Genomic DNA, 25,956 nt, shown 5'->3' with positions numbered 1-25,956 from the left:
TGTTGGAGTCTCAGTCCCTATTTCTTACCCCAATTGTCTATCGCAGGCTTCTGTCCCAGGGGAAAAGAGCTGGCCATGTCAAGCCTCAGGAACTCTCCTTTGACCCTGAACTGCCAACCTGCCTTCTTCTTTCCTGATGATGCCAGCAGAGGGCACCAGGAGCCAGGGAGGAGCTGCGAGATGTCCCGGCCTCAGTGCTGCAGGGATGCTGCCCCCAGCCAGCCTCACCTGCAGACGGAACAGGGAGCCGCCTGGCTGGAGCCATCCCTCGGAGAGCGGTCCCTGCTACCTTGCACAAACCTCCCTCTGAGATCAGAAGCCCTTTCATGGAGGGCAGGTCTCAATTTCCAGTTCTTTTTGGAACAGGAAACAGAGGGACTTGTGTGTATTTATACAAAATTGCAACTGAGAAAGTGGAGGCTTAGAGAGTTTAAGCCACTTGCCTGACACCATCCAGCTGGTAGGTGACACCAACAGGGTTTGCGCCCTGATCGGCCTGACTTCAGAGGTGCACTACTGTTCTATCCGATTATAAATGGTGTGTCTTAGACGGCAGGCTCCCCAGAGAGGGTAGTAGGCCCTCTGAAAGGATGCAGTGGGGCCTGCCTGCCAGCCTGTCCCCAGCCCCTCTCCCAGCCTCCACCCATGCCCTCCTCTCCAGAGGCCGTCTTATAACCAAAGGACTGAACCTCCCTGACAATGCCATCCTGCTCCCAGCCCAGAAAGCCTCTTTGAATAGAGTCACCTTCCTCTCCATTCAGAGGTTTCTTAGCTCTGGAACAAGGAAAAAGTGTAAATGATTCCCAGAACATCGTGTGCAATGGAGGCACCGGGTTAATGTTGGAAACCATGGCTCCACGAAACCACGGTTTGATGCTGTGATCCACTGTTCCCCGAGAGCGAACGCTGGACCACCAGGATGTGGGTGGCAGATGTGACGATCCTGCAGATGGGCTGCCACAGTAGGAAATCCAAGGGCAGCTCCGTCAACATGCCCCTAGTGCACCCCTGGGCAAGGTTGGGACCGAGGCTGTGTGCTGGGTCAGAGGTCTTAGGAAGCCCTGTCTTCCTTATGTCTCTCTTCAGGGCACTTTGGGTCTCAGGTGGGTGAAAAATGAGTTGCAGGTGAAAGAAGTTCTCTGGGCAAACCACTTAATTCCCAGACGCAGGGTGTCATGTGGATGCAGTGACCATCTCCATTTTACAGATGGGGAAACGGAGGTTCAGAGAGGAGAAGGACTTGCTTGAAGTCACACAGGGAGAAGGGTGTGAGCTAGGGGGACCTGTGGCTTCTAAGCGGCTGCTATTGTTGCTGCCTTCCAGTGTTCACATACTCGGCAGGGACGATAATGAGAGCAACTTTTTCCAACCAAGTCACCATATGAGTTTCCGGTTGTTGATTTGACACATCACCACCAACTCACTAGCTTTAAACCACACACATTTATTATCGTACAGTTCTTTGGGTCAGAAGCCTGAATGGGATGAAATCAAGGTGTTACTGGAAAAAGGGGTCTCCCTCCAGACCCCAAGAGAGGGTTCCTGGATTTTGTGCAGGAAAGGAATTCAAGGTGAGTGGAAAAGTGCAGGGAAAGAAGCAAGTTTATTAGAAACTGCTCCATTACAAAGTACAGTGCCCTCAGGAAGCAAGCAGAGGCACGCACCATCTTTGCTTTAAGTTTTTCTTATATAGGGATCTTGTCTCTGTAAAGACTAAACCAAAGCTGTGCCTAACTGCCAGTGGGCTGACAGCATGACGTTTATTACTCTACTGATTTAAAGAAAGCTGTCCTTGACATGTTCCTACGTCAGCACATGAGAGCATAATTATAATTATTTTGAAAACCTATACTGTTAAGGGTATTGGGACATCTGGACTTTCTGTTGTTGGAGGAGTGTGTCTTTACAGGCATTACCAAACTGCTTCCTTAAATGTAAACATCTTAGGACCATGGGTAGTGGCTGGCAAGGAATGTGCCTTGCTAGTTTTAAGATGGAGTTGATTTTATTTATATGTATTTATTTTTGAGACAGGGTCTCACTCTGTAGCCCCAACTGGAGAGCAGTGGCGCAATCTCAGCTCACTGCAACCTCCATCTCCCAGGCTCAAGCAATTTTCCCACCTCAGCCTCCAGAGTAGCTGGGATTACAGGCGCACGCCACCACCACCCGACTAATTTTTGTACTTTTAGTAGGGAGGGAGTTTCACCATGTTGACCAGGCTGGTCTTGAACTCCTGACCTCAAATGATCCACCCACCTCAGCCTCCCAAAGTGCTGGGATTACAGGCGTGAGCCACTGCACCCAGCCAAGATGGAGTTGATTTTAAAATGGTGGCACTCTGGCTCTCCTATGCTTCTGCATCCCTAACAAAGGTGTTAGCAGAGCTAGTTCCTCCTGAAGGCTCTGGGGGACAATGCATTTCCTTGGCTCTGGCTGTGCCGGCTTCTAGGGGGCAAGAAAGGCCATATCCCTTGGCTCACAGCTCCTTCCTCCATCTTCAAATCCAGCAGCGTGATGTCCTCAACTCCTTCTCTGACCCTCCTGCCTCCCTCTTATAAGGACTCTTGTGATTAGATTGGGCCCACCTGAACAATCCAGGATAACCCCCCCATCCCCAGGTCCTTAATCTAATCACACCTGCAAAGTCCCTTTTGCCCTGCAAAGTAACATATGCTAGGACCTAGGGATTCTGACAGGGAAAGCTTTGGGGGCCATTATTCTTCCTACCACAATCACGCTGTGGGTTAGGAAAAAAGGCCTCAGGCAAGCAACCTGACCATAGGGCCCATCAGAGTCCTTGGAGCTTGGCAAGCTTGGTCTCTCAGGTTGTGGGAAGAGGCAGGGAGAGAGCGTGCCCGTGCAGGCAGGGGCTGTGGGACTGAGACTGGCTTGTTGTCCACCAAGACCTACCTCCTTCCTTCCTGGGCTGGCTCTGAGTCTCCATTGGCAGTCTCTGGTTAGGTTATGTGGACATAAAATCCTCACGACTCTAGGCTCCCTCTCTTCCTTCATCTTCTAGGCGGACGTGGCCCCAAACTGAACTAAGTGTAAGAGTCATGTAGGGTGCTTGCCAGACACTGGTTCCCAGCTCTCCCCTGGAATGAGAATGTGAATGTTAACAAGCGCCCAGAGATCCCCGTGAGCTGAGAGTTTGGCAGACACTGCAGTAGATCACAGTGTTGCCGCATCATTCCTTGCAGCAGGGTGGGCATGGGGAATCCATAGGAAGGCAATGTGGGGGAGCACGTCCCTCACCCCTGCAATGGAGTCAGAGGGTTGCATGTGCAGTCCGTGGGCTTGGCCTCTGTGGGCTTCCTGAATTGATGGAGTCCCATTCCTGCAGAAATAGAAAGCGTCTGCTTTCCTGTATCTGATGGAAGTGTCTTCTTTGAGCAGCTCACTTTTCTCCCTTGCCCAAGAGGGTTACCTGGGCCAGATGAAGGCAAGGGAGGGGGCATTGAATCAGGGCGCTGTTGCGTGTGTTGGTACAGAGCCAGGCTACCCATTGCCCTGCAGCACCCTGGAAGCATTAACAAGCCCCCCAAATAGGAAGGGATGAGAGGACTTCAAATAGGATGGGAGGACTCTGGAATGGGATGCATGCAGCCTTGCCCCTCTGAATTTCAAGCTCACCTCTGCAGAGTACAGTGGCTGGGGATCAGCCCCCCGGGAGTGCTCACAGCCATTCAACAGGTCTGAGAAGCAAGGCTTAGAGAGTGAAGGGCTCTGTCACCCAGCCTCAGACTGGTTCCCCAGGCTGAGCTGGACCCACGCCACCTCTCCACTCAATGAGCATGCCACTGTGCCCAGACAGAGCTCAGGGGCTACACCTGCACTCCAGGGTCTCTGACACATGAAGCTGTCTGCCCCCTCCAGCCCCCGCATCGAGCATTGACCTTCACAGGGGGCAGCCCCAGGAAGGTTAGGGACACTTCCAGACGTCTCATTTCATCCTCAAATGTCCCCTCACCCTTAGTCAGGCAGGACAAGCCTTAAAGGTGCCCCATCTTCCAGGCAGCCCTCCCAGTCCAGCAGCCTGGCTTCTGGGGCCACCACCAGGGTCGGACTTACAAAGGCTTGGGCAGTGCATCCCACATCCCACTGTCCCTGCTGTCTGCAGCCTGCCTCTCCACACTGAGCACTGAGGCTACCAGAAAAAGAAGCCATTTGAACTCCAAGAGCTCCCGGGAAATCCAGCAGAGATGCGCATTTTCGTCCGTGCACTGCCGCCTGCTGGCCAGCAGGTGTTGATTTGTGGAGAGGCTGGAGGCAGGACGGACGGTCAAGGCTGTGGAAGGTTCACCTTCCAGCTCCGCCTCTCCTACACTCAGGACTAGGGCCCAGTCCCTGGGGGTGTGACTGACCTACCACATTTCCCCTCTGCTCCTCCTGTCAAATCCATCTCGCATGCTGTGACTTTGTTGAAAAGACTGTTAAAATAACTCACATGGAGGTGTTGTGACTGATGATGACTTTAATTTTATCCTTTACCCAGCCCCTCTGAGAAAAAAAAAATTTGGAATCTAATTAGGATGATGTTTACCTCCAGATAAATGACTCTGTAATTGTGGAGTTTCAGGCTGTGCACTGAAACTGTGTTGTGGACAGGCAGGGCTCTTCCTAAGCATCCCGGGATCTCTGACTTGCCCTGAGTATAGAGGTGAGTCAGTGGGGCACATATCGTACCTGTCACCGCAGGATGTCATAATGGAATAGAATATTAGAGTTGGCAGTGACCTTAGAGACCCAGCTATTGCACAGATGAATCCAAGAGGGGGAAAAGCTTTGCCCATAGGGAACGAACTGGAAACAGAATCTCTTCCCAAAAGGCTTAGGGTGAGGAAAATTCCTGGCTGACGGACGTTCTGAGAATTTTTTTTTTTTTTAGACGGAGTCTTGCTCTGTCGCCCAGGCTGGAGTGCAGTGGTGCGATCTCGGCTCACTGCAACCTCTACCTCCCGGGTTTAAGCGATTCTCCTGTCTCAGCCTCCTGAGTAGCTGAGATTATAGGCACGCGCCACCACCCCCGGCTTATTTTTGTATTTTTAGTAGAGACGGGGTTTCACCATGTTGGTCAGGCTTGTCTCAAACTCCTGACCTCGTGATCCGCCCAACTTGGCCTCTGAAAGTGCTGAGATTACAGGTGTGAGCCACTGTGCCTGGCCCATTCTGAGAATTTTAAGGGGAAGCATGATATTGAAATCCCAGAGAACAGCCTTGTGCCCCCACCCCAACCCCATTATCCCCTATTCCCTCTCAAGGATAAGGGCTGGGCAGAGGGAGGCATCATTTGGGCAGAGGGAGCACTCTTGCCTCCTCCAGCTCAGTGTCTGTTCTTCCGTCCATATCTGCCTGCGGGACATGATCCAGCTCACGGCTCTTCTCCAGAAGGGCAGGAGAGGAATTCTGACTCATTTCCCATCTCTTTATCTTTCTGAGCTACATTTATGGATGATTCTCTCAACTTTTTTTTTTCAATTTATGAATTCCTTTGCAAATGTGCCTAATCTGATGTTTATGCCATTTTTTACTTTAAAAAAGTTTAATAATTATATATTTCATTTTGAGATGTATTTGGTGTCAAATCTGTTAGGTCATCTTGGATACTTTTATGTTCCCTGCATGTGTGTTTAATTTCCCCTTTTACTCCCATAAACATTGAAAACACGACTTTGAATCCTGTTCCTGATAATCCCATAATGTGACATCTTTGGTGGTCTAATTCTGACATCTGCTGCTCCTGCTGACACTTGCTCATGATGGATTGTTTCTCTTGTGCAGGCTCAATTTTTATGGTGAACTCATGTTTTGCAGATCTCAGTCTGTGGGAATCCTGACAGGCCTAGGCTGAGGGTTAGTCCTCTGGAGAGATCTGTCAGGAGGCCTGGAGTGCTTGTTTCCATCTTGGAAACACATTAAAATATTTCTCAGCTTGGATATTCTTCAGGGAGTGTAAATCCAGACCCGAAATCCATGTGAGGATGGCCTTTACATTTTCAGGGGGAAGGAAGAGTGAAATATCTCTCTTCTTTTTCCTCTTCCTTCTCTTCCCCCTTCTCCTCCTCCTCCTCCTTCTCTCTTTCTCTTTTTTTAACCCAAAGCTGAAGCCAGGATAGACACACTTTCTTGTTAGCTTCTTTTTCTATGTCACCTTTTTACCAAGAGTTAGCTCTTCAAGGATTCTAGCTTTTCCAAGAGTCTCAGTCCTGACACTCCATCTTGCCTGCATGGGAGCAGGGCCCTGCCTTCTCTCTTTTGTATGGCTGTTAAAACCAGTGACTATAGGTTTCAGATATTTCCAGGTGCTTCTAGGGCAGCCCACAGCATCAGGGGTCATTTCTCATTCTGGTTTCAGCCTCTTCTTCGGTTTTGGCCTTTGTGAGTTTCCTTACTTTCTTATACATTCAGGTAGTCATTTAAAAGATGTTTGTTTAGTTTCAATCAACAGGTCTAGGTATTTGTAGTGGAGTTTATTTTTTCCCCAGAACATCTAGCCTAGAAGTGGAAGTCCTAATTTTATATTTAAATGTTCAGATGTTTGCCACATGTGAAGAGTTTAACCAACTGTGAAGTTGGAGGGAACACAGCCCACACAGAAGACCGTGCTCACTTCCAACACCAATTACAAGTTTAGGGGTTCCCAAGACCATCTCTTCTGATACCAATTGCAAAGTTGGAAAGACTAGTTCCCCCAACCACTCTCAGTTTTGATAACTTGCTAGAAAGACTCACAGAGCTAACTGGAAGCTGTTAGACTCATCCTTTTTTTTTTTTTTTGAGATGGAGTCTCGCTCTGTCACCCAGGCTAGAGTGCAGTGGTGTGATCTCGGCTCACTGTAACCTCTCTGCCTCCTGGGTTCAAGTGATTCTTCTGCCTCAGCCTCCCAAGTAGCTGGGACTACAGGTGCATGCCACCACACCCAGCTAATTTTTGTATTTTTAGTAGAGACAGGGTTTCACCATATTGGCCAGGCTGGTCTCGAACTCCTGACCTCACGATCCACCCACCTCAGCTTCCCAAAGTGAGATTACAGGTGTGAGCCACCACACCCAGCAAGACTCATCTTATACTTCTGGGTGCAGATGAGCATCAGCCAAGGGAGGATGCCCACAGGGGGTGTCTGGGGACTACCCCATGCACAGCTGCTGTGGTCCTCCCTGTTGGGTCAGCCTCCTGTTCCCAGCATCCATGTGTAGCAGAACATAGGAGTGCTGGCAACCAGGGAGGCTCACATGAGCCTCAGTGTCCAGAGTTTTTCTTGGGCCTCATTGAGTAAGCATGGCAGATGGTGCACAGGCTGGTCTCCATCTCTAGCCTGCAGCCCCTCTGGGTGTGACTCAAAGCCACCACCTTACATTGTTGGACTTTCCGGTTTGACCAGTCCCTACCCGAAATCACATTGTTAGCTATTCAATGTGACCCACAGCAAACAAAGACACTCCTATCAACCCTGATAGTCTTAGAGCTTAGGGATTCCCTCCCACAAGCTGAAAGCAAAAGCCAGACCTCTTTTTGGACAAGGTGAAATTAATCACAGGAGTTTTTTTGCTTTTTTTATTTGGTTGGCTTTTGTTTTGCTTTGTTTTGAGACAGAGTCTCTGTCACCAGGCTGGAGTGCAGTGGCTCACTACAGCCTTGACCTCCCTGGGCTTAATGGATCCTCTCACCTCAGCCTCCCTAGCAGCTGGGACTACAGGCACACCATCATGCCCAGCTGATTTTTGCATTTTTGGTAGAGACGTGGTTTTGCCGTGTTGTCCAGGCTGGTCTCAAACTCCTAGGCTCAAGTGATCCACCTGTCTCAGCCTCCCAAAGTGGTGGGATTACATGTGTGAGTCACCACCAGACTATAGTATTTTGTCAAGCTTCTCTATTCTAGAGTTCTTCATTTTGATTCACTTCTTTGGTTAAATTTAAAAAAAAAAAGAGAGAAAGGGTATCACTCTACCCCAGGCTGGAGTGCAGTGACACAATTATAGCTCACTGCAGCCTCGAGCTCTCAGGCTCAAGCCATCCTCCCACCTCAGCCTCTTGAGTAGCTGCCACCACAGGTGTGCACCCTATGATCAGCAGCCTTTTTTTTTTTTTTTTTTTTCAAAGAGACGGGGTCTATGTTGTCCAGGCTGGTTTTCAACTCCTGGCCTCAAGCAGTCCTCCTGCCTCTGCCTCCCAAGTACTGGGATTGCAGGCATGAGCCATTCCCCCAGCCCCTCTCTTCTTTTCCTTTCCTGAGCTCTTCTCGCTCACCTTCCCCCTCTTTGGGATGTAATCTTGTATCTCTGCTCCAATCTCTTTCATATCTACTTTAAGCCTCCTCCCCTAAGGAGCCATGTTATCTTTCCTGGTTTTAAATATGAACTACTATGTATCTGATTTCTCCTTTACTCTGTTTCCCAGGGGTCACTGGGAGGTTCCTCTTCTGATGTGGTGTTTACTTGTCTTTTGCTCATCCTCCCGTCCTCTAGCTATGGTGCAGCTTTTTTGTTTGTTGCTTTGTTTTGTTTTGTTTTGAGACAGGGTCTCACTCTGTCACCCAGGCTGGAGTACAGTGGCACACTTGCAGCTCACTGCAGCCTCGACCTCCCAGGCTCAAGCGATCCTCCCACCTCAACCTCCCGAGTAGCTGGGACTACAGGCATGTGCCACCACACCCAGCTGATTTTTGTATATATATATTTTTGTAGAGACAGGGTCTTGTCATGTTGCCCAGGCTGGTGTTGAACTCCTGGGCTAGAGAGATCTGCCTGCCTCAGCCTCCCAAAGTACTGAGATTCCAGGCGTGAGCCACTGTGCCTGGCCTGGTGCAGCATTTTTGAATGGGAAGTGCTCTGGCCCTATTCACCCTTGAGAACTTTGTAGACCCCATGCCATTGTTAGTGAGATTCCTCCACCTGGACTTGCCTACCCCGACTTTGAGGCTGGTCATGGAGGATTAACGGGGACACCAGTGCCCTTGCAGACACTGCAGTTGGCCCTCTTGGTCTCTTGGCAGCACTGCTCACGTGTGGCCACTGCGCTCTCCTGGTCCTTCCCCCTTCTCTCTGCCTCTCCCCACCCAGCTTCCTCCTCAGAGGGCTACGATCAGGATATAATGAGGGCAAAAGCGAGGCGTGCGCGATGCACTGCTGTTACAGGTAGTTAGACAGGCATGAGCGGGGCAGGAGAGGGCTCTCCCCACCCCCCAGGAATGTCGGGTAATCGTTCCACGATGATCACATTGCCTCTCTAAAACTGACAAATTGGCAGCCGGTGCCAGGGAGAGGCCATTTCCTGATGGTCCACACCTGTTGCACTAAAGCATTAATTAAATGTAGAGGCTCTGGAGGCAACTTCCCAGGCATGCGCATTAAGAGACAAAATGGCAGAGTATGAGCTTCCGGGGGCACGCCACCGGAAGAGGGAAGAAAGCCTCAGATAGGCATGCGTACACCTCCCAAGGGAAAGGAGGGCACTGTGCAGGCAGGCAGCCCACCCTAAGGGAAGAATCATGGGAAAGGGGCCAGTCTATAAAGTTCTAGAGTCAAGGTTAAAAGTTGCACTTGACCTCGGTGCCTGCTTGAGTCTCTTCCAAGCGCACTTTCTTTTCTCTCCTGTTCTAAAGCCTTTTTTTTGTGTGTGTGTGTGTGTGTGTGTGTGTGTGTGTGACGGAGTTACTCTCTTGTTGCCCAGGCTGGATTGTAATGGTGCAATCTCGGCTCACTGCAACTCCACCTCCCACGTGCAAATGATTCTCCTGCCTCAGCTTCCCGATTAACTGGGATTACAGGCACTCGCCACCACACGTAGCTAGTTTTTGTATTTTTTCAGTAGAGACGGGATTTCACCATGTTGGCCAGGCCGGTTTCACACTCCTGACCTTAGGCGATCCACCTGACTCGGCCTCCCAAAGTGCTGGGATTACAGGCGTGAGCCACTGCACCTGGCCTCTAAAGTATTTTAAAGTAAACTTCCACTCCTGCTTTGAAACTTGCCTCAGTCTCTTTTTCTGTCTTGTGCCCCTCAGTTGACTTCTTTCTTCTGAGGAGGCAAGAATTGAGGTTGCGGCAGACCTGTACGGATTCGCCGCGGGGAACTTGGATACCTTCCACTGGTCACACTGTCTGGCACACGGCGCATGATGAAGGTGGAGCAGTGATTCTTCTTACTGTCAGTTCACTGGCTGTCTGGACCCTCTATTTGATCGCTGCTTTCTAACCAACTGATTCGTTCTGTCCTCTACTTTTTCCTGCATGTAAACTTCTTATGAGCAATGACCCTGCCGTATGCACCCAGGGCCCATCTCCATGCCTGCTACAGAGGCCTCCCTGGGTATTGCCAAGTGGGCTGACTCAGAGGCAGTTCTGGGGCAGGGGAGGTGCCCACCGTGTCCCACTCTGGGCCAGAGCCTGCGCCTGCAGGGACGCGCTCCGGTGGCTTCCTGGAGGTGCCTCCTCACTCAGGCCTCACCGCAGCATCTGGCAGGACCGCCAACACGTCCTTCCCCAGTCTCTGCCCCACCTGCCTTCTTGGCAGGGCTGTCTGCACGGCTCTGCCCGGGCTTCAGGCTCCGGGCTTCTGTCAAGCGGGTGGAGGACTCCTGACTGCAGGATAGACACAGGCAGCTATGGGCAGCTCACTGGAGTTAGGTCAGCGGTTTCCTGAGCCTGGGCCTCTGAAGGCAACGCTCAAGCCCTCCCCTCCCCTCAGTCTCCCACAGCAGCCTGCACCGGGGGCCTCTGGCCTGGACAGCCCCGAGCCTGCGTCATGGAGTGGCATGATGAATGAAGCTACAGCCGGCTGAAATCTGGCTAAGAGTTGGGCTGGCTCCAAGGAGCCCCTTGGGAGTTCCTGGGGGGTGGCCAAAAGTTGCAAACAGCTGCCCAGACATCTGTCGGGGGGGGGGGGGGGGGGAGGGCGGGGCCCAGGCAGGCTCAGGGAGGCAGGAGGAGGGAGCCTGACGGGCCGTGGTGTGTGCCATTCCCCCTGCCAGGAGCTCACCGGCCTCACCCAAGCTCGCAGCATTGTGCCAGGAAAGGATGTTCTCGGCTCCGGCCTCTTTCCTCCTCTCCTGGGGACAGAACATGGATCCTGGAAGGCATTGAGGACCCTGTGCTCAGCCCCTGCCCATCCCTTCCACCACTTATCTGTCCTGTAGGCACACTGACGCGGCTTTCACAAAATGGGAGGCTCTGAGAGGTAAGTGAAGTGCCCACCCCGCACAGCTGACGGGAGGTGCCGCGGGGCTCCCACCCAGCCTGGTCTCCAGGGCCCCGGCCGCGCTCATCACCCCTGCCTCTGTTCCTGTCCTTCACAACGTAGGGCCTGGCCAGCTGGGCACATAGGCCTAGGACTGTGACCCCTCTAGGGGCCCCAAAAGTGTTTTATTTGTTTATGTTTTTTCCCTAGAAGGAGTGTCACTCTGTCTCTCAGGCTGGAGTGCAGTGGTATGATCTCGGCTCACTGAAACCTCCGCCTCCCGGGTTCAAGCAATTCTCCTGCCTCAACCTCCCGAGTAGCTGGCTCTACAGGCCCTCTCCACCATGCCTGGCTAATTTTTGTATTTTTAGTAAAGACCAGGTTTCACCATGTTGGCCAGGCTGATCTCAAACTCCTGACCTCGTGATCGGCCTGCCTTGGCCTCCCAAAGTGCTGGGATTACGGGTGTGAGCCACCGTGTCCGGCCTAAGTGTTTTAATTTTAATATATTTTAAAATCAAAGGAAAAAAGAATATGGTAATGAATATGCGTAACTGAATCCAGCTTAGTTATATTTGTATTTACACCAATACAGTCATAAAATGTGATATTTGCTACTTAAAGTGCCTGGAGCCCATGAAGGTGATAATGGGACCGTGGTCCCAGTGCCCAAGCCCCTCTGAGCCCCTCTCCACTGCCACCACTCCTCCAGCCCACCCTCCCTTAGCCTCAGAATGGGGCTTGTTAGACCTTGGGGTTGCCTGGGCTGTGGGTGCAGCCCTTGGGGCAGCTCACACCTGAGCAGGAAGCAGTTTGGGTTTTGTGATGGGGTCAGCCCTGCCGGGAGCAGCTAGGATAAGTGGAGAGAGATTTGTGGCAGGAGTCCCAGCTTTGGCTTCTTATATGTCCCTCCTTCTTGGGCTTAGGGATGTTCTGGGGTGTTTAAAGTATGAATGGGTTGTCCCCACCAAGAATCAACTTGCATAAAAGATGGAGGACTCTTCTGGGAAATAACTGACCCTAAGGGGAGAGACAGCACCCTGGCCTTGCTTGGTTGGAGAAAAACAGGCTGGGCAGATTGGAGAGGATAGTGGGAGACAACAGCTCCAGGTCACCCCACTTGTGACCCTCCTGTGTGCGCTCATCTGAGAGAGTGGTCAGTGGCGGCCAATCCTTCCAAGCACCCATGGTGGCTCTGGTACCTCACCCACACGTGCCCACACCCTGGAGTGTGGCCTCCTACGTGGCTTCAGGAGCTGGCATCCCATTGAGTTGCCATGTGATGTGGGCCTCGTGTTGGAAGATGTGGTGCCTTTTTCAGGGGCAGCCCCAGCTCTGGCCAGAAGAACAGCCCACAGAGGTGACCTCTTGGGGGTGGGGGCCAGGACAGACAGATGGACAGATGGACAGGAGGAGGAAGCCCAGATCTGCCGCATCAAGGAAACTGCTGGGGAACATGGCACCGTTCAGTTTCCCAGGCCCACTCCAGATCACTGAGCAGAGCCTCAGTGAAGGGCCAGGTGCCCCCCTAAGTGTGGGAAACACTGCTTTGTGCCACCTTACCCATCTTCCCTCTACATCCCTGACCCTGTGGGGAGGGCCCCTCTTCCTCCCATGACTCTGATAACAACTCTACAGCTCAGGGAAATGAAATGCTGTGTCTAGAGGCCACAACTGGCAAAAGACAAAATGAGGATGTGACCAGGTCTGGCCAAGTCCCAAGTCCATGTACCGCAGGGCACTGGCCGTGCCCAGGCTGGGAGAGGGGCATGTGAGCCATGCTTTGTTGGTGACCGTGGAGTCGGGCCATTCTGGGGGCTGCCTCAGGCAGGAACCCGCGGGGATGCACTCAGGCCACGGGGGACGGGGAGCTATAGCACGCAGATGAACCCTGCTTTGGTGTCGTCAGCCAGCTATGTGACCTTGAGCAGGTAATAACCCTTCCTGAGTCTTGGCCCTCCATCTGTAAAATGGGGGCAATACATCACACGGTTTTGGGGAGAGGAGCTCAAGCTCAGAGCCCAGCTCACCGCCAGCCATCGGAGGGTCGACGAGCAGTAGCTGGCATGCTGGGGAGCAGGACATTCTCTTCTTCAGGACCCTCCTCCTCCACTCTGGCATCTCTTCCTTGCCTTTTATTCATTCCCTTTCCTGAAATCCCTAGTCCTTCTAACCTCATCCAAATCCAAGATGCCTGGAGTGGGGAACAGGGTGGAAGGGGAGCTGAACATCTCCCCCGACTTTGCCAGCTCCCCCTTCCTTCTGCCCCTCACCTTGTGGCACCAGGTGGGTCAGACCCAGCTGGAGGGGCAAGGCTGTTTTTAACAGAAACAGGGACCCCTTGAAGAATTCTGAGAAGAAGCCTTAAAGGGGAATTCCCTGGCTCTGATGTCATTTCAGTATTTCCTGGGGGAGCTGCACCCGCTCTTTTTCTGACACCTTCTTTAAGAGGCTCAGCCTTCATCCTTGACGAGGGGAAAGGCAAGGCAAGGGCGACTGCCACATGTAGTGCACAGCACAGTCTAAAATCCTTGCACACAAAGCCAGTGGCACTTTGGCAGAGTTCCAGTGGGCTTGCTGGACGAGAAAAGCCCGGGAACTGCATTTGCTTCCCTTGGTCAGAGAGCAGCAGCCCACAGGGTGCATGTTGCTGTGGCTTTCCTCTGTCCTTGGGGATCTGCTGGTTCTGCCAAACTGGACCCTGGAGTCAGGGGCCCTGGGGTGAGATCTCCACTTTGACCTTGACCCTGAAGGCAGAATGTCCTGGTAATGAAGAGCTCCAGGGTCAGTGTCCAACAGACCTGGGTTCAAACCCCAGCTCTGTCAGTCACTAGCTGAGTGACCTTGGGCAAACCCCTGAACTACTCTGAGCCTCCAAATACCTTCTTCATGGGCTTGTAAGGATGCTTAAATGAGATTTTAAAGCTTCTGGTGGGCCGGGCGCGGTGGCTCACACCTGTAATCCCAGCACTTTGGGAGGCCGAGGCGGGCAGATCACGAGGTCAGGAGATTGAGACCACCCTGGCTAACATGGTGAAACCCCGTCTCTACTAAAAATACAAAAAAAATTAGCCAGGCGTGGTGGTGGGCACCTGTAGTCCCAGCTACTTGGGAGGCTGAGGCAGGAGAATGGCGTGAACCCGGGAGGCAAAGCTTGCAGTGAGCTGAGGTCGCGCCACTGCGCTCCAGCCTGGGCAACAGACCGAGACTCCGTCTCAAAAAAAAAAAAAAAAGCTTCCGGTGCCCGGATGAAGTACAGCTGGTATCCAAGATGCTTTACCCACGTCCCTCCCTTCAAAGATCCCCCAATACCCTGCCACCCCCACTAATGACGGAAATGTGAGACATTAGGGTTATTTATCCTGGCTGATGCCACCCTCTAGTGGCAGGGCACAGCAACACAAGCCACCACAAAAAAGCATTTCACCTCCTCCTGGAAGTGTCTGAACAATGGTTTGCGGTCCAAAAAACCATGATTTCTTACCGGTGTTAGGAATACTGTATGCAATACTACATGAAGGAAATAATGTGCTTTCCTTTGAAGGCCCATTTTTAAAACATTTCCAATGCATGCGCATTGACTAGTTCTTTTTTTGTTGTTTTCTCTCTCTTTTGCCCAGGCTGGAGTGCAGTAAGTGGCACGATCACGGCTCACCGCAGCCTCAAAATCCCAGGCTCTAGGGATTCTCTTGCCTCCCTCCCAAGTATCTAGGACTACAAGCATGCATACCACGCCTAGCTTATTTTTAAAACTTTTTTTTTTTTTTTTTTTTTTGTGGAGATGGGAGTCTCGCTTTGTCGCCTAGGCTCATCTCAAATTCCTGGCCTCAAGCGACCCTTCCACCTTGACCTCCCAAAGTGAAGGGATTACAGGTGTGACCACTGCACCTGGCCAACAAGTTCTTAATATTGATATTTTTTTCCCCAAATATTTCCATGTGAGATTGACTTGCTGTTACACCTCGAATTTCTTACATACTGGAAAACCCAGCAGCTTCCTCTCCACCATTTAGAGCCAATGTGCCCCCGGCTAAGTCACTTCATTTTGCTGAGGGTTGATGACAGTCTCAAGAAGGGCGGGGAGGATGAGGATCGGCTCATCCACCATGTGCGGCCGTTTTGAAAAGTCTGTTTTGGGCCGTGACCAAGTGCTGAGGCAGCAGCAGCGTGCCCCTTGGCGGTGCCACCGCCCCCATAGCTCACACTCCCCCTTCTCCTCCCGGGGATTTAGAGCTCCCACTCATCATTTGGCTGAAGTGTCAAGGATTTCCTTTCCTGTAGGAAATTAACTTGCACTTTACACTTCACACCTATAGAAATTTAATCATCCGCCAATTGTTGGCATGACAGAGAGATGGCTGCTGGCCCCTCTCCCGTCTATAAAATATGGCCTTCCCTACAAATCTAGGGGGCTAGAAGAGGGGGGTTTTGACCTCAGCAGAGGGTGGGTCCTTTTTTTTTTTGAGACGGAGTCTCACTCTGTCACCCAGGCTGGAGTGCAGTGCCACAGTCTTGGCTCACTGCAACCTCCGCCTCCTGGGTTCAAGTGATTCTTCTGCCTCAGCCTCCTAAGTAGCTGGGATTACAGGCAGATGCCACCATGCCTGGCTAATTTTTGTACTTTTGGTAGAGACCGGGTTTCACCATATTGGCCAGGCTAGGGTGAGGGCGCATCCTTCTAAGTGTGCCTCTGGATACAAGCCCTGGAGTCAGTCGGTAGGTAGAAACTTACAGCCAGCAGGCATGACCAAGGGAAGAGAAGACTAGCAGCATGCACTGGTGTCCATCAGGCAACCCCAGGTGTCCCCAGTGCCCCTCTGCTTCATCTCAGTGGACTCTGGAGCCAGGCGCCTGGGGGTCCAACCCTGCTTCAGTTGGGGAGCTTTGGACAAGTCACTTAATTGTTTTGTCCTTCAGTACAACAATATCAGGGCCAGGCGTGGTGGCTCACGCCTGTAATCCCAGCACTTTGGGAGGCCGAGGCGGGTGGATCATTTGAGGTCAGTAGTTCGAGACTAGCCTGGCCAACATGGTGAAACCCCGTCTCTACTAAGAATACAAAAATTAGCCGGGCACCGATGGCATGTGCCTGTAATCTCAGCTGCTAGGGAGGCTGAGGCAGGAGAATCACTTGAGCCTGGGTGGCAGAGGTTGTGGTGAGCCAAGATCGTGCCACTGCACTCCAGTCTGGGTGACAGAGTGGAGACCCTGTCTCAAAACAAGAACAAAAACAAAACAAAAAACATCAGGTTGTTGAATGTATTAAATGAGTTAAGGGAGTTAATGCATTGAACACAGTAAGTGCTCAATAATTGTTAGCATTTCTTTTCTTTTTGAGACAGAGTCTCACTCTGTTGCCCAGGCTGGAGTGCAGTGGTGCAATCTCGGCTCACTGCAACCTCCGCCTCCCGGGTTCAAATGATTCTCCTGCCTCAGCCTCCCGAGTAGCTGGGATTACAAGTGCACGCCACCACGCCCAGCTAATGTTTTGTATTTTTAGTAGAGATGGGGTTTCACCATGCTGGCCAGGCTGGTCTCGAACTCCTGACCTCATGATCTGCCTGCCTCGGCCTCCCAAAGTGCTGGGATTATAGGCGGGAGCCACCATGCCTGGCCAGCATTTCTATTAATGTGATTCCTTCTTCATTATCAGGTCTTCATAATCTGTCTCCGTGTAAGTGCTGCTGCCTCCCTGCTGGCCCCTGCCTCCAGCCTCCCTCTTGTCCATGTTGCACCCAGCAATCACAGGATGCTTTCTAAAGGAGCTCTCTGAGAGGCAAACCTGACCCTACCCTACCCTAGGCCTCCAGACTGCCATCCCCCCAGCCCTAGCCTGGCCCCTGCCTCTCCCTGTCTCTCCATCCCTCCCCAAGCTTCCTGTGGGTCCCAGCTTACCCCTTCCCACCCTGGACCTCTGGCAAGCTTCTCTTTGAACTTCACATTCTCACTTTGCTGTTGCACTTCTGCAGGGAACATCTCCCTGGATCCCCTCTCTTCCAATGGACCTGTGCTATGGTCTGAAAGTTTGTGTCTCCTGGAAATTCATATGTTGAGAACTAACCCCAAGGCAATGGTATGAGGAGGTGGGGCCCTGGAGAGGTGATGACGTCATGAGGGATCCACCCTCCTGAGTGGGATTTGTGTCATTATAATAGAGGCCCCAGAGGCTGCCTTGTCCTTTCCACCTCATGGGACACAGCAAGAAGGAGCCGTCTGTGAACCAGGAAGCAGGCCCTCACCAAACCTGCTGCCATCTTGATTTTGGACTTCCAGCTTCCAGAGCTGTAATAAAGAAACTTGTTGTTTAGAAGACACCCGGTCTGTGGTGTTTTGTTCTAGCAGCTGAATAGACGAAGACAAACTGTGTGCCTTAAGTGTGATTGTGTTACTGCCCAGGTCACGTGGGGCGTGGGGGCAGTCGTGAGTGAAGGTTCTGTCTCCTCTACTGGCAGGTGAGCTCCCCGGAGACAGGACCAAGGTCTGCCTTCATCCTAAAGTTTGCAGGGCAGAGGCCCAGATCCCGCAAAGGTGATGTGCTCAGGAAGCCACAGCAGAGCCCCACACGCACCATGTGAGTCACGCTGGTGCCACAGGCTTGAACTCTGCTGGACACAAACAGCCTGGGGGGTGTGGAAGTGGGCATTACCGCTGTGCTGTTCTTACTTGGGGCAGTGTCTCCAATATCCCTTTCCCACTCAGCAACTGTGCAACACCTGACTTCAGAAACAGACGTCTAGAGCCCTGCCTGATGGAGCCAGGACCAGCTTGCCTGGTGGATCTGTGCCCTGGGGACCCGCTTGGGCTCTAGCACAGCATGTGCTGTAGAGTCAAGCACACATGAGGTGGCCCCACTGCCCTGCAGACCACAGATGCAGCCCCAGCTCACCATTGACATCTGTCTCCAGTCAGACCTCTTTACACAGCATTCTAGCCTCGCGTTCTCTGCCACACCCACTGCCCCACTCACCCCGCCCTCTCCACTCACTGGAGCTGCCCAGCATCCTCATCCCTCTTCTAAGCAACATGCCTTCCTCCCCATACCCAACATCTTTGCCTGGAATGAGTTTTCCTTGCCCAACTCTCTACCTATCCCTAAGGCCCAAGTAAGGGGAGAGGGAGAGGAAGTAGGGGGTAGGGGAGTGTTAGATTGTATTGATGACCTACGTTCTAGCCCCTCAAGAGGCACTTGACATCTGGTCCCTCAAGGACTCTACTCTGTGGGACATTCCTTGGCTAAACTTGTCTCCTAGACTAATCTCTCCCCCACATGCAGATCCACCAGTCAGGCTTCCCCCATTACCTCCAGGCACCCCTGGAGAAATTTGTCCCCACCCACCCACCCCCAAGACTTGAGTCTTATTCACCAGTGATCAGTGACTCACTTTAAACCAGCGCTATCCGAGATATAGGGCGCCAGCAATCGATGTCATTTTAAATTTTCTAGGAGCCATATTTTTAAAAGGAAAAAGAAACTGATTATTCAACAAAGCATATCCAAAAATGATCATGTAGACATGCATTTAACATAAACACTTATTAATGTGGTCCTTTACTTGTATTTATACTGTCTTTGAAATGCAGTGCATATTTTACACTTTGAGCTTATCTCCATGTGAACTAGCCACTGTTGGCTGCACCTGGTCAGTGGCCACCGTCCGGAACAGTGCAGGTCTAGACTTTCTGTAATTCCCCTGGATACAGGGCATGGCGTTCACGTGGGAAGTCTCAGGTTCCTCCTCAGTGAAAGGGTGATGGCAGCGGTGCCTACATCATAGTGCTGTTTGGGGCAATATAAGTGTTCCATGAATGCTGGCTGTTGGTGGGCATGCGTGTCTGTATGCTCACACTGGGGTGTGTGTTAAGCATTGCCCTTGTCAGGTGAACTACTTTCAAATTGAATTTCCCTTGCTTACTTAACAAGAGAGTATTGCACATCTAGGACATGTCAGGTGCTATTCTACGTGTTGGGTCACAGTGAACAAGATGGACACACTCTCTGCCAGGAGCGGGCGTAACACTGCAAGTTTGTAAGCCTTGAGATTCCGCTCAGCCCCCTCCCTGCACAGCTGCCCTCAGGGTTTCCAGAAATGCCCACCTCGGCCACCTCCTTTCTGGCTGTAATGTGGAGAAATGGACACTAGGCGGCGCTATTTGGCCACATTCAGCTTTCAGCTCCTGGCTCTCTTCCGTCAGATCCCAGACCTTCAAACTTCCAGCTCCAGATTTCCCAAGACCGCCAAGACTGAGACTCCAGACTCTCCCCAAATTCCTGTCTCCTAGACTCCTCATCTCCCAATTCTGCACCCCCCCCACCCTGTGACTTTCCATATGCTAGATTTCTAAGTCCTCAAACCATCCCAGAGTCCCAGACCCTTAAGACTGAATTCCAGAAAGCCCCAGACTCCATAACCTCCAAGCCTCCAAAACTCTCAGAACGAGATCCCCCAGGCCCTAACACCTCCAGCTTCCCAAACCCTAGTCCTTGGACCCCAAACCGTTTATCCCTCCTACCCTCCAGACCCTCAGACCCCTAGACTCTACAAACCCCTACAAACTGCCCCCAGTCTTCAGACCCTTCTAGACTCTTTACACTCCTAGGAACCATTACAGCCCCAAAGCCCCCCAATGTCCTAGACCCCTGGACTCTGCACACAGATACAGATCCTCAGGCATCAGGCCTTCCCAGACCCCTCAGATCCCCCAGATCCCCCCACCCCAAGATCCGGGACTCAAGACTCTCTCTACTTCCCAAAAGAGTAGAGCTTAGTGCGGGGACAGTGGGCGCTGATCACCCTCTGAAATGGAAAACGGGGCCCCTGCCTCCACTTGGCAAGGTCCCAAACACTGAAGCTCATGAATGCCACAGCTGTGAGGGACCCCTATCTTGCACAGATGAACAAATCCAGGCCCAGAGAGGGCAAAACTCTTGCTCAAAGCCCCCAGCATGTGAGTAGCTGAAATCCAGACCTGTGATTCCTGGGCTCACAGTAAATGCTCAACAAACGCTGGCCATAATCAGTGCATTGCTATTACCCACGCACTAAAGCACCTGTGGCCTAGCATCAGCCCAGGCTGATCTCTCGGAGGCCCGATGTGGGACCATTCTATCTTCCGGGGACTGAACGATCAGAACACCACCCAATTTAGCAACATCTGCAAATTTAATTAACAATCTGTTTATCTTCCTGGCTGAGCGATTAATAAAGGTGTCAGGCAGAACAAGGCCCTACACAGCTCCCTGCAGTGCACTGAAAATGCCCCTCCTTCTGCTCAAGGGGCCTGGCCATTTATCAGAGGTATGGGGAGGGATGGGCTTGCAGGGACCAGAATGCAAAGGCGGGGGGCACAAAACAGGGAGTTTCTCAGAGTCACCACCCAGGCATCTTGCCCTTGTTCAGCCACGCAGCCAGTGAGCACCCAACCCCTATCGCATGTGCCTGGCATCGTGCCACAGAGACTTTCAGCAAACACAGCTCGTGGTTAATTGTCCCACCAGAGCTGTAACCAGTAGGAGGGAAAATTCAAAGTGCAAACTGAAGCGGTCTCTTTCTTTACCAGAATTAATCAGACAGACCACTCACCAACCAGGACCAGTCAGGCCGCCGTCCCCAGGACAGTGAGTTGTGACCTGTGGACCTGCTGCATTTGGAGCCGGACACACATTCAATGAGGAGCCACAGGAAGCTGCGGCCTCCACTGTCAGTGGTGGCGTCTTGTCAGTCCCTACACATTGGAACTTTGCAGCTACAATCACCCTAAAATCTAATAGATTCTGTTTTTTCTGGAAGCGTCTGAAATGACAGGAATAGGTCCTGTGCAGCCACAGCTGGCTGCAGTCAGCATTGCTTATGATCAGACTAGGGTGGTATCTGGGCATTCTGTCCCTGTAGCTTAAGGAAGAGTCTCCTAGACATGTAAAGATGGAAACAGACTCGCCCACCGCAACACACGCCTCTTGCAGGTCAGGAAACAGGGGCATCTGGAGGTAGGTTGGGGCTTGTCCAAGTTTACCCGGTGACTTTGAAGTGCAGTCACATCTAAATGTCACCCTAGATGCTCACTCTGGAACAAAATGCTACCCTTGAGCCTCATGATAATGCCCCACCTCCGCCCTGACCCCAAGCCTGGACTGTGCTCTAGGCCTTGGCTGCTCACCCTGACACATGTACATCCTGGGGAGCCAGGGGGTGCCTGAGCAGGTGGGACACCAGAACATATGCTCAGCCTGATTGAGGGAAAAGATCCCAACACGCCCCCGTAGTGTTCTGGGAGACTTTTCCTCCTCTTCACTCTCCCCACAAAGGCACGGCAGCCTCTTCTTTCTCCAAACTCTCAGGCTGATGCCTTGCTTTCGAGTACACTGGAGAAAGAGCAATCCGAGCACATATGTCCATGGAGGGGCCACGTCTTCCCTGCTATTGGGATGGACAGACCGTCCAGGCTCCCTTCCGAGGCCTTCCCCGCACTCTAGCCCATCCCATGATCTGCCATGCCCCTGGTTTCCCTCCCATCCCCACAGCACCGCCTTGACCTCCTTGACTTGTTCTTCCCTTCTCTCTATCTTAAGAGGGTTCTCAGGGCTCCATCCAAACACCTCTTCTCTTTTCTGCCCCTAAGTGAACTCATCCAGGCCATGGCTTTTCATGTTGTCCATAAGCAGGTGGTTCCCAAGTGTATGTTTCCAGCCCGGCAGCTCCCTGAGCTACAGGTTGGTAACTATGCATCCTTCTGCGATTGGATGTTTATATAAGACCTCAACTTTAATGGGGTCCCCAAACAAACTCTCGATGTTCCCGACTCCTCCTCAACCTGCTGTCTCCCATGTCTGTCTGCTGCATGACCAGATCCACGTGGCTTTGGCCAACCTCACGCAGCTGGGGTGGACAGCACCTTGCACCTGGCCCATGTGGGGTATGGTGAAACTGCTCAGCACCCACGCCTGTGTATCTGGAAGTGTGGGGCCACACCACGGGGCCACCCTCGAGCGGCAAGGGGCAGAAGCAGCTGGGCAAAACTCCCTCCTTCATCCCCAGGCCGATGGTTCTGAGATGCATCCCAGACTCTGGAAGGTCTCCCCTAGCTTTTTTCCCTGCTGCCTGTGTCAGGCTTTCTCCTCAGGGGAACTCAAGCTAAGACCCAAGGAGATGGCCGCTTAGACTTCCCTTCAAGAAAGGACTGATGCCCAGCTGTGAACTGGGGTCCAGCTGTTGGCTTTGCCTGTTTCCGAGCTGAAGGCACACTATTCTGGGGTGGTCCCAGCAAGGACTGAGCAGGGCAATGATCCCCATCCCGGCCCCTTCCGCGGCCGCAGGCCTCCTGAGATGGGACGGGCGCGCTTTGCTCCGGCGCCCTCTGCTGGCAGGTGCAGGTTGTGCAGGGAGGATGCATCAGGATGGCCGGCCCCGCCCACCTTGCTTCTTCCTCTCCTCTTACAGGTGGTGCTCCCCAATACGCTATTGCACCCCTCACTCCCTCTCAGCGTCTGCTTCCCAGACAATCCCACCTGAGACACAGTTTGATAAGGAGTTGGAGAATGAGAATACCAGTGAACTGGACTGAGTCGGGAGAGAGTTCAGACTTGAGGGGGGCGCGGGGCGGGGGGCGGTTACCTGAAGACAATGTTTAAAAATTTAATGCCCCGATATTATTATTGGGCTCCTGCTCGGCTGTGCCCAGGACAGATGGAAGCCAGACTGTGATCACCTGGGTTCTGGGAATCTTGAAGAGACGCCAGGGGACTGCTTGGGTAGGGCTGGGGCTGTAAGCTCCACACCTGAACCAGACAAGAGTCTGAGCCGGCGAAGTTAAGAGGCAGCGTCTGACCCTGCCTGACAGTGCAGGTCACTCTTCCCATCTCCTAGAATAAGCAGACGCTGCACTGGGACAAGCCCCACTGGCAGGGGTGGACTTGGAGCCGTCTTTCCAGGTGGAACACTGTGTATCTTAAATGAGGTGGCCCCTGGATTGAATGCTCCTCTCTGCCTCTCCAGACCTGCCTTACAGCAGGTGGTCATCCCGAGCTGCCAGGGCTCCCTAGGCTGGTGCAGTGCCTGTCACGGGATGCAGGGAGCTCATGGGCCTCCTAGCAATCAACTCAACTCAGTGTGCACTCACTAGATGCTAGCCATGTGCCAGCAGGCACGGCGCATGGCAGGGGAGAAAACAGCTCCTGCGCCAAGGAGCCCTAGGTCCTGGGAAGAGGGGTGACAAATCCACAAACACATACATGCTTTGTCACACCCAAGACAGGTGCCAGATCCAGGAATCACGAAGGCACCAGGAGGTCTGAGGGCTTCCCTGAGGAGGTGATGCGCCCTGAGTCCTGAAGGGTTGGGGAGCCAGCCACGGGAGGTGGGAGGAAAGGCTCCAAGCAGGGGCACTAGGATTCCCCAAGCCCAGAGGAGGGAATAGCAGGTGTGTGGTTGTGATGGGGCAGGGAGGGCCCCAGGGCAGCGGGGACAGGAGGCGGGGTTTAGACTGGGTGGTAGGTGGGAGTGGTGCCTGGGACCCCAGGAAAGGCTGCAGCCAGGAAGGCTCTGGATTTGTGCCCGAGGCTCCTGCTAAGCAGCTGACGGAATGGAGAGGGCAAGGAGGTGGGCAGGGAGGCGAGCTGGGAAACGCCAAGCTGGGCAGAGGCAGAGGAAAAGGAGAGGAGAGAAACTGAGGGGGCAGGGTTGGCAAGAGATGGGGAGGACTGGGTGGGTGCCAGGAGATGGGGGGAGAGCAGCCACGCCTCCCCTCCCGGCTGGGGTTTTTTCATGCTGGAGTTGGAGTTGGGGCAACTTTTGTCCTCTCTGCTCCTTGATCCAGGGCAAAGGCGGGGGGCGGGGAGGGGGGGCGGTGAAAACAAGACCTAGTACCTCTCAGTTTTAGAATCAGCCACTATCTTTTCTGGTTAGAAATCGGTGGCGGGAAGCGGCTGGGAGAAGTAAGATTTAGCCTCCCAAACAGGCGGCAGGGAAGGAAGGGACCAGAAGTGCTCCCAGCAGCTCATTTGCATTTCAAACAGCCCGTTTGTTTTATCTCCTAATTAGCATACTCACCCTCAGCTGAAAACGAGTCCATTAAAGGAGACTCTGCTCCAGGCTCGGCTTCTCCTTTAAATATTTTTAAAGTGCATGATTAATACATTTGCCCATCGCTGCGTGGACTGTGCTGGGGGGTTAGGGGGCAGATAAGTGAAAGAGAATGGCTGCACTCGGCGTTGACTGGCTGATTAATCACTGCCTCTTTTCTATAAATCATGGCAGATGGCAGGAGCTGGCTGCAGGCCCTCGTGGGGAATGAGGTGCTGCAGGCAGGATGAACAGGGGTCGCGGGAGACCCTGGAAGGCCCCAGTTGTGTCGTGTTTTTTTTCCTCGGCCCTACAGACCTCGGTGTCCACCCCACCCCCTGCACTTCGTGGCAATTCCCAAGTTCAAGAGCAGTGGTGTAGCTGCTGGGAAGACACAGGAAATCTCATTTCTCCCTTGGATTTTTTAGGACCTAGATAATGACACTGTCAATTTTGGGAATGGTCAACTTTGGGGTGGGGCGAGTCAGGTCCAGTGCAATACTTGTATATATTTTATCTTCAATTCTCCCAACAACCCCATTTTCTAGATAGGAATTGTGAGGCTTGGCAAGGCAGACACAGATATTGTTCCCAGCTGGTCCCACCCAAAGCCTGCTCCTCGCTGGCCTCCCTTTTGCCCTCCCCAGGGGAGCATCATCAGCCCAAGGCCCAGAAGTGAAGGCCCTGGAGCTGGCACAGCTGCCCCCTCCCCGGGACCTCGGCCTTCTCCATCCCTGGGGGCCACTGCAGTCTTCCCCTGGTACGGGACACATTCTCCCCATCAGGCCTGCATGGCTATTGCCCACCTCACCGTGCACATTCAATGGTGTTTTTGTCTCTTGACTTGTCTTTCCCAGGAGATGTTGGATTTCCTGGAGGCAGGAAGTGTGGCCACCACCGGGAGTAGCTCCAGGACCCGGCATGGGTCAGGCTCTGGGGTGGTGTGACAGATGTGTGTCCGGTCAGCCTAGCTGAGCTGAACTGCAGCACCCAGGACTCCCTTCCCTGCACAGGCTTGGGTTATCTCGGGCCCCGGGGAACTCCCTTCCCTGCACAGGCTTGGGTTATCTGGGGCCCGGGGAGGGGCAGAGGGAGCAGCAGTCATGTCTTCCTTTTACACTCAGAAGGCGAGAGGGGCCAGTGCCTCCCAACACACAGGGGACTCGCAGGTGCTGCTGATCTCAGGAGATGGATTTGGTGTCCAGGCAGCTGGGGCATAGCTCTTCCAGCCCAGCCAGAGCCTCCTGTGGCCTTCTTGACTCCCAGGCCAGGTATATGCTTAGTTCATGAAGGTGCCGGCTTCTTCCACGGGGTGCCCATCCTCGAAGGTAGAGGCTTAGAGCAGGGGACAGATTGACTTGGGGTCCGCTACTTCCCGGTGGGAGTTCCAGCTCAGCCTGTCAGGTTCCATTTGTCCTCCTACCCCACTTCATGGTCATCCCCTTTTCCCCACGCCCGCCCTGCCAGCTCCACGCACCAGAGAAGCAGCAGTTCCCTTACACGGGGTGGCCAGTGCCCAAGGTTTCACAAGGCCAAGTCCCTGTCATAGGTCGTGTGTGTGTGTGTCTGTGTGTGTCTGTGTGTGTGTCTATGTGTTTGTGTGTCTGCATGTGTCTGTGTGTATCTGTGTGTGCGTGTCTATGTATGTATCTGTGTGTGCCTGTGTGTATCTGTGTGTGTGTGCGTGTCTATATATGTATCTGTGTGTGTCTGTGTGTGTGT

The 25,956-nt window shown here is 52.8% G+C and overlaps 1 long non-coding RNA gene across 1 annotated transcript; it reads left to right on the top strand.

Annotated features, from left to right (window-relative positions):
• Positions 1 to 9,653: 9,653 nt before the first annotated feature.
• On the top strand, positions 9,654 to 11,795 carry LOC134808082 (uncharacterized). Its single transcript, XR_010150279.1, has 3 exons — positions 9,654 to 10,127; positions 10,974 to 11,179; positions 11,390 to 11,795. It is a non-coding gene; the product is annotated as an uncharacterized LOC134808082 (long non-coding RNA).
• The last annotated feature ends 14,161 nt before the right edge of the window (positions 11,796 to 25,956 follow it).

The sequence above is a fragment of the Pan troglodytes genome, chromosome 13, assembly GCF_028858775.2.
Source record: "Pan troglodytes isolate AG18354 chromosome 13, NHGRI_mPanTro3-v2.0_pri, whole genome shotgun sequence".
NCBI classification, from domain to species: Eukaryota; Metazoa; Chordata; class Mammalia; order Primates; family Hominidae; genus Pan; species Pan troglodytes.
Note: the sequence above shows the minus strand (reverse complement) of the source record. Positions and strands in the feature narration are given on the sequence as shown.